We start from the raw sequence: 8965 nt of genomic DNA, 5'->3' as shown, positions 1-8965 counted from the left end.
AAGGAGTAAGTGTCTTTTAATTTCATGGCTGCAGTCACCATCTGCAGTCACCATCTGCAGTGATTTTGGAGCCCAGAAAAATAAAGTCTGACACCGTTTCCACTGTTTCCCCATCTATTTCCCATGAAGTGATGGGACTGGATGCCATGATCTTCGTTTTCTGAATGTTGAGCTTTAAGCCAACTTTTTCACTCTCCACTTTCACCTTCATCAAGAGGCTTTTTAGTTCCTCTTCACTTTCTGCCATAAGGGTGGTTTCATCTGCATATCTGAGGTTATTGATATTTCTCCCGGCAATCTTGATTCCAGCTTGTGTTTCTTCCAGTCCAGCGTTTCTCATGATGTACTCTGCATATAAGTTAAATAAACATGGTGACAATATACAGCCTTGACGAACTCCTTCCAAGTATATAATACAGTATTATTAAATATAAGGGCTTCCCAGCTGGTGCAGTGGTGAATAATCCTGTTAATGCAGGAGGTCCAAGAGATGCAAGTTTAATGCCTGGGTTGGAAAGATCCCCTAGAGTAGGAAATGGCAACTCACTCCTATATTCTTGTCTGGAAAATTCCATGGATAGAGGAGCCTGGCAGGCCATAGCCTACGGGGTTGCAAAGAGTTAGACATGACTGAGCAACTGAACACTTGCACATGTACATGCACATATTCTTAAATATGATCATCATGTTTAACACTAGATTCCCAAACTTATTTATCTTATAACAAAATTTGCATGCTTTGGCCAGTGTCTCCCCAGTTCCCCCATCACTTAAACCCTGGTAACTCACATTCTACTCTCTGTTTCTCTGAGTTCATCTTTTTTTAGATTCTACATCAAAGTGATATCAGTATTTATCTTTCTTAGTATGACTGTGTAACTTAGAATGATGCCCTGAAGCTTGATCCATTTTGTTGGAAATAGAAGGATTTTCTTCTTTCTTGGAGCTAAATAATATTGCATTATGTATATGCATATATTGCATCTTCTTGATGGATTCCCATTTATGAACACTAAAAATGTTTCTATATCTTGGCTTTTGTGAATAATGCCGTAATGACCTAGGTAGTAAAGATATATCCTTTGGGTCTAATTAAATTTATTTTGGAATTACTGAATCACATGGTAGTTCTATTTTTTATTTTTTGAGGAACTTCTATACAGTTTTCTATAGGGACTGTACCAATTTACATTCCCACCAATAGCTAATAAGTGTTCCTTTTCTTCACATCCACAGAAACACTTGTTATCTCTTTTCATTTTGATGATAGGTACTCTAACAGGTCAGATGTGAAGTGATATCTCATTATGGTTTTGATTTGCATTTTCCTGGTGATTAGTTATGTTGAGTATCTTTTCATATACCTGTTACCATTTGTATTATATTTGGAAAAATGTTTATTTAGTATCTATGTCAATTAAAAAATTAGATTGTTTTATTTTGCTGAGTTATATGAGTTTTAAAAAATATATATTTTGTAGGGACTTCCTTGGTGGTCCAGTGGCTGGGACTCTGCAATTTCAATGCAGGTGGCCTGGATTTGATCCCTGGTCAGAGAACTAGATCCCACATGCTGCAAATACAATTCAGTGTAGACAAATATATATATATATATATATATATATATAGTATATTGCCCCATTATCAGATATATGATTTGTAATGTTTATATTTTCTCTTATTTGGCAGGTTGCATTTTCATTTTGTGGATTGTTCTTTTTGTTGTGCAGAAGCTTTTTGTTTTGATGTAGTGCTACTTTTTGATTCTTGTATTTGTTGTCTATACTTTTGGTGTCATATCCAAATTATCATTGCCAAGACCAATGTCAAAGAGTTTTGCCCATATGTTTTCTTCTAGGAATGTTACAGTTTCAGGTCATATGTTTATGTCTTTAGCACATTCTGAGTAAATATTTGTGAATGGTGTAAGATAAAGTTCCAGTATTTCCAGTACTTATTGAAGATGCAATCCTTTCCCTATAGTGTACTCTTGAATTCATTGTCAAATATTAATTCACCATATATGGAAGTGCTGATTTCTGGACTCTTAATTCTGTTTCATTGGTCTTTGTTTATATATTTATACTAGTACCATATTATTTTGATTAATATAGCTTTGTAGTACATCAAGTTTTTTAATTTTTGTTTTATATTGGAGTATAGTTGATTAACAATGTTGTGTTAGTTTCAGTTGTATAGCCAAGTTATTCAGTTATGCATAGATATATCCATTATTTTTCAGATTATTTTCCCATATAGGCTTTTACAGAGTATCAGGTAGAGTTCCCTGTGTTATACAGCAGGTCCTTATTAATTATCTATTTTATATATAGTAGTATCTATATATCAATCACAATCTACCAGTTTATTCTCCTCACCCATCTTTCTGGTAACCATAAGTTTGTTCTGTAAGTCTGTCTGTCTGTTTTATAGATAAGTTCATTTGCATAATTTTTTAAAGATTCTACATATGATCTTTGATTTTCTCTGTCTTGACTTATTTCACTTAGTACGATAATCTCTAATTCCATTCATGTTGCTGAAAATGGCATTATTTCATTATTTTTATTGGCTGGGTAATAGTCAATCTATATATATACCTTGTCTTATTTATCCATTCCTCTGTTGATGAACATTAAGTTGTTTCCATGTCTTGGCTATTGTAAACAGAGGTGCAGTGAACATTGGGGTGCACATAATGTTTAAAGCCATATTTTTCTCTGGAAACATGCACAGGAGTGGGGTTGCTGGGTCAGATGGTAGCTCTATTTTTAGTTTCTTAAGGAAGCTCTAAACTGTTCTCCATAGTGGATACACCAATTTACAGTCCCACTTACAGTGTAGGAGGGTTCCTTTTACTGCACACTCCCTCTAGCATTTATTGTTTGTAGATTTTTGATTACGGATATTCTGACTGTTGTGAGGTGATATCTCATTTTACTTTTGATCTGCATTTTTCTAATGATTAGAGATGGTGAGCATCTTTTCAAGTGCCTCTTGAGCATCTGTATGTTCTGTTTGGAGAAATGTCTATTTAGGTCTTTTTCCCATTTTTTAATTGGGTTGTTTCTCATTTTTGTTGTTTGTTTGTTCTGATATTGAGACGCATGAGCTGTTTGTAAACTTTGGATATAAATACCTTGTCAGTTGTTTCATTTGCAAATATTTTCTCCTATTCTGTGGATTGTCCTTTTGTTTTGTTTATGGTTTCCTTGTTGTTCAAAAGCTTTTGAGTTTGATTAGGTCTAATTTATTTTTTGCTTTGATTTCCATTACTATAGGAGGAAGATTAAAAAAGATACTGTTGCAAATTAGGTCAAAGAGCGTTCTATGCTTTCTTCTAAGAGGCTTATACTTCTGGTCTAACATATAGGACTTTAATCCATTTTGAGGCTTTGAGGTTTTAAAGAATATTCTAATTTCATTTGTTTTTACATGTAGCTATTCAGTTTTTTTGAGAAATACTTATTTCTTTTAAAAATTTATTTATTTACAAGGAGCTAGAAGAAATAAAAGAGTCAATCAATAATGAATAATGCAATAAATGAGATGAAAAGCACTCTGGAGGGAACCAACAGTAAAATAACAGAGGCAGATGATAGGATAAGTGAGGTAGAAAACTGAATGGTAGAAATAAATGAAGCAGAGAGGAAAAAGGAATTAAAATAAATGAGGACAAACTCAGGGACCTCTGGGACCATGTGAAATGCCCCAACATTCGAATCATAGGAGCCCCAGAAGATGAAGATTAAAGAAAGGCCATGAGAAAATACTTGAGGGGATAAGAGTTGAAAACTTCCCTAAAATGGGGAAGGAAATAGACATCCAAATCCAAGAAACCCAGAGAGTCCCTAACAGGATAAACCCAAGGCAAAACATCCCAACACACATATTAATCAAATTAACAAAGATCAAACACAAAGAACAAATATTAAAAGCAGCAAGGGAAAAACAACAAATAACACACAAGGGGATTCCCATAAGGATAACAGCTGATCTTTCAATAGAAACTCTTCAGGCCAGAAGGGAATGGCAGGACATACTTAAAGTGATGAAAGAAAAAAAAAACTACAGCCCAGATTACTGTACCCAGCAAGGATCTCATTCAAATATGAAGGAGAAATAAAAAGCTTGCTGCTGCTGCTGCTAAGTCGCTTCAGTTGTGTCCGACTCTGTGCAACCCCATAGATGGCAGCCCCCTGGCTCCCCTGTTCCTGGGATTCTCCAGGCAAGAATACTGGAGTGGGTTGCCATTTCCTTCTCCAATGCATGAAAGTGAAAAGTGAAAATGAAGTCGCTCAGTCGTGTCCGACTCTTATAAAAAGCTTTACACACAAGCAAAAGCTCAGAGAATTCAGGACCACCAAACCAGCTCTTCTAAAAATGCTAAAGGAAATTCTCTAGATAGGAAACACAGAAAGCGTGTATAAACTCGAACCCAAAACAACAAAGTAAATGGCAATGGGACCATCAGTTCAGTTCAGTTCAGTTCAGTCGCTCAGTCGTGCTGACTCTTTGTGACCCTTGAATCACAGCATGCCAGGCCTCCCTGTCCATCACCAACTCCCGGAATTCACTCAGACTCACGTCCATTGAGTCAGTGATGCCATCCAGCCATCTCAATCTCTGTCGTCCCCTTCTCCTCCTGCCCCCAGTCCCTCCCAGCATCAGAGTCTTTTCCAATGAATCAACTCTTCGCATGAGGTGGCCAAAGTACTGGAGTTTCAGCTTTAGCATCATTCCTTCCAAAGAAATCCCAGGGCTGATCTCCTTCAGAATGGACTGGTTAGATTTCCTTGCAGTCCAAGGGACTCTCATACTTATCAATAATTACCTTAAATGTAACTGGGTTGAATGCCCCAACCGAAAGACAAAGACTGGCTGAATGGATACAAAAACATGACCCCTATATATGCTGTTTACAAGAGACCCACCTCAAACAAAGGGACACATACGGACTGAAAGTGAAGGGCTGGAAAAAGATATTCCATGCAAATAGAGACTAAAAGAAAGCAGTAGTCATATCAGATAAAATAAACTTTAAAACAAAGGCTGTGAAAAGAGACAAAGATGGACACTACATAATGATCAAAGGGTCAATCCAAGAAGAAGATATAATAGTTATAAATATGTATACACCCAACATAGGAACACTGCAATATGTAAGGCAAACGCTAACAAGTATGAAAGGGGAAATTAACAATAACACAATAAGAGTAGGAGACTTTAACACCTCACTCACACCTATGGATAGACTAACTACACAGAAAATTAACAAAGAAACACAAACTTTAAATGACACAATGGACCAGTTAGACCCAATTGATATCTATATGATATTTCACCCCAAAAGAATAAATTTCATTTTTTATCAAGTGCACACGGAACATTCTCAAGGATAGATCACATCTTGGGCCATAAATCTAGCCTTGGTAATTTCAAAAAAATTGAAATCATTCCAATCATCTTTTCTGACCACAATGCAGTAAGATTAGATGTCAATTACAGGAAAAAGACTATTAAAAATTCCAAAATATGGAGGCTGAAAAACATGTTTCTGAATAACCAACAAATCATAGAAGAAATAAAAAAAGAAATCATTATACGCAGAGAAACCAGTGAAAATGAAAACACAACAACCAAAAACCTATGGGACACTGGAAAAGCAGTGCTAAGGGGAAGGTTCAGAGCAATGCGAGCTTACCTCAAGAAACAAGAAAAAAGTCAAATAAATAACCTAATTCTACACCTAAAGCAACTAGAAAAGGAAGAAATGAAGAACCCCAGGGTTAGTAGAAGGAAAGAAATTTTAAAAATTAAGGCAGAAATGAATGCAAAAGAAACAAAAGAGACCATAGTAAAAATCAGCAAAACCAAAAGCTGGTTCTTTGAAAAGATACATAAAATTGAAAAACCAATAGGCCAGACACATCAGAACAAAGGGAGAAGAATCAATCAACAAAATCAGAAATGAAAATGGAGAGATCACAACAGACAACACAGTTGTCTGGACACCACAGTTCAAAAGCATCAATTCTTCGGCACTCAACTTTCTTCACAGTAGAACTCTCACATCCACACACGACCACTGGAAAAACCATAGCCTTGACTAGACGGACCATTGTTGGCAAAGTAATGTCTCTGCTTTTGAATATACTGTCTAGGTTGGTCATAACTTTCCTTCGAAGGAGTAAGCGTCTTTTAATTTCATGGCTGCAATCACCATCTGCACTGATTTTGGAGCCCCCCAAAATAAAGTGTGACACTGTTTCCACTGTTTCCCCATCTATTTCCAATGAAGTGATGGGACCAGATGCCATGATCTTCATTTTCTGAATGTTGAGCTTTAAGCCAACTTTTTCACTCACTTCTTTCACTTTCATCAAGAGGCTTTCTAGTTCCTCTTCACTTTCTGCCATAAGGGTGGTGTCATCTGCATATCTGAGGTTACTGATATTTCTCCCAGCAATCTTGATTCCAGCTTGTGCTTCTTCCAGCCCAGCGTTTCTCATGATGTACTCCGCATATAAGTTAAATAAACAGGGTGACAATATACAGCCTTGACGTACTCCTTTTCCTATTTGGAACCAGTCTGTTGTTCCATGTCCAGTTCTAACTGTTGCTTCCTGACCTGCATATAGGTTTCTCAAGAGGCAGGTCAGGTGGTCTGGTATTCCCATCTCCCGAAGAATTTTCCACATTTGATTGTGATCCACACAGTCAAAGGCTTTGGCATAGTCAATAAAGCAGAAATAGATGTTTTTCTGGAACTCTCTTGCTTTTTTGATGATCCATCAGACATTGGCAATTTGATCTCTGGTTCCTCTACCTTTTGTAAAACCAGCTTGAACATCTGGAAGTTCACGGTTCACGTATTGCTGAAGCCTGGCTTGGAGAATTTTGAGCATTATTTTACTAGCATGTGAGATGAATACAATTGTGCAGTAGTTTGAGCATTCTTTGGCATTGCCTTTCTTTGGAATTGGAATGAAAGCTGACCTTTTCCAGTCCTGTGGCCACTGCTGAGTTTTCCAAATTTGCTGGCATATTTAGTGCAACACTTTCACAGCATCAGCTTTCAGGATTTGAAATAGGTCAACTGGATTTCCATCACCTCCACTAGCTTTGTTTGTAGTGATGCTTTCTAAAGCCTACTTGACTTCACATTCCAGGATGTCTGGCTCTAGGTGAGTGATCACACCTTCGTGATTATCTTGGTTGTGAAGGTCTTTTTGTACAGTTCTTCTGTGTATTCTTGCCACCTCTTCTTAATATTTTCTGCTTCTGTTAGGTCCATACCATTTCTGTCCTTTATCGAGCCCATTCTTGCATGAAATGTTCCCTTGGTATCTCTAATTTTCTTGAAGAGATCTCTAGTCTTTCCCATTCTGTAGTTTTCCTCTTTTTTTTTTGCATTGATTGTTGAGGAAGGCTTTCTTATTGCTTCTTGCTATTCTTTGGAAATCTGCATTCAGATGCTTATATCTTTCCTTTTCTCCTTTGCTTTTCACTTCTCTTCTTTTCACAGCTATTTGCAAGGCCTTCTCAGACAGCCATTGTTCTTTTTTGCGTTTGTTTTCCATGGGGATGGTCTTGATCCCTGTCTCCGTACAATGTCACGAACTTCCGTCCATACTTCATCAGGCACTCTGTCTATCACATCTAGTCCCTTAAATCTATTTCTCATTTCCACTGTATAATCATAAGGGATTTGATTTAGGTCATACCTGAATGGTCTAGTGGTTTTCCTTCGTTTCCTCAATTTAAGTCTGAATTTGGCAATAAGGAGTTCATGATCTGAGCCACAGTCAGCTCCCTGTTGTGTTTTTGCTGACTCTATAGAGCTTTTCCATCTTTGGCTGCAAAGAATATAATCAATCTGATTTCGGTGTTGACCATTTGGTGATGTCCATGTGTAGAGTCTTCTCTTGTGTTGTTGGAAGAGGGTGTCTGTTATGACCAGTGCGTTCTCTTGGCAAAGCTCTATTAGCCTTTTCCCTGCTTCATTCTGTACTCCAAGGCCAAATTTGCCTTTTACTCCAGGTGTTTCTTGACTTCCTACTTTTGCATTCCAGTCCCCTATAATGAAAAGGACATCTTTTTTGGGTGTTAGTTCTAAAAGGTCTTGTAGGTCTTCATAGAACCATTCAACTTCAGTTTCTTCAGCGTTACTGGTTGGGGCAGAGACTTGGATTACCATGATATTGAATGGTTTGCCTTGGAAACGAACAGAGATCATTCTGTCGTTTTTGAGATTGCATCCAAGTACTGCATTTTGGACTCTTTTGTTGACCGTGCATTTATGTTCATCGGTTTTAATGGCCAATAATTTTCTTTTTTGTGATGTCTGGTTTTGATGATAGTGGCCTCGTAGAATATGTGTGAGTCTTCCTTACCCTGCAGTATTTGGAATAGCTTCTAAAGGATAGATGTTAACTCTTCTCTAAAAGTTTGATCGAATTTGCCTGTGATGCCATCTGATCCTGGACTTTTGCTTGTTGGAAGATTTTTAATCACAGTTTCAATTTCAGTACCTGTGATTGTTTTTAACTGCTAAGTTGTGTCCAACTCTTTTGTGACCCCATGGACTGTAGCTCCCCAGGCTCTTCTGTCCATGGGATTCTCCAGGCAAGAATACTGGAGTGGGTTGTCATTTCTTTCTCCAACTTGTGATTAGTCTGTTCATATTTTCTATTTCTTTCTGATTTACTCTTAGGAGAGCCTACCTTCCTAAGAATTTGCCCATTTCTTCTAAGTTGTCCATTTTTTTGGGGGGGGGGTGGCATATAATTGTTTTGGCAAACTAGTATAGTAGTCTTTCATGACCCTTTGGATTTCTGTGGTGTCTATTGTAAGTTGTCCTTTTTCATTCCTAATTTTATTGATTTGAGCCGTCTTTTTTCTTAATGAGTTTGGCTAAAGATTTATCAATATTATTTATCTTTTCAAAGAACCAGCTTTTAAT

The sequence above is a fragment of the Bos javanicus genome, chromosome X, assembly GCF_032452875.1.
Source record: "Bos javanicus breed banteng chromosome X, ARS-OSU_banteng_1.0, whole genome shotgun sequence".
NCBI lineage: Eukaryota > Metazoa > Chordata > Mammalia > Artiodactyla > Bovidae > Bos > Bos javanicus.
The sequence above is the reverse complement of the archived record's forward strand: the minus strand, read 5'-3'. Positions refer to the sequence as shown.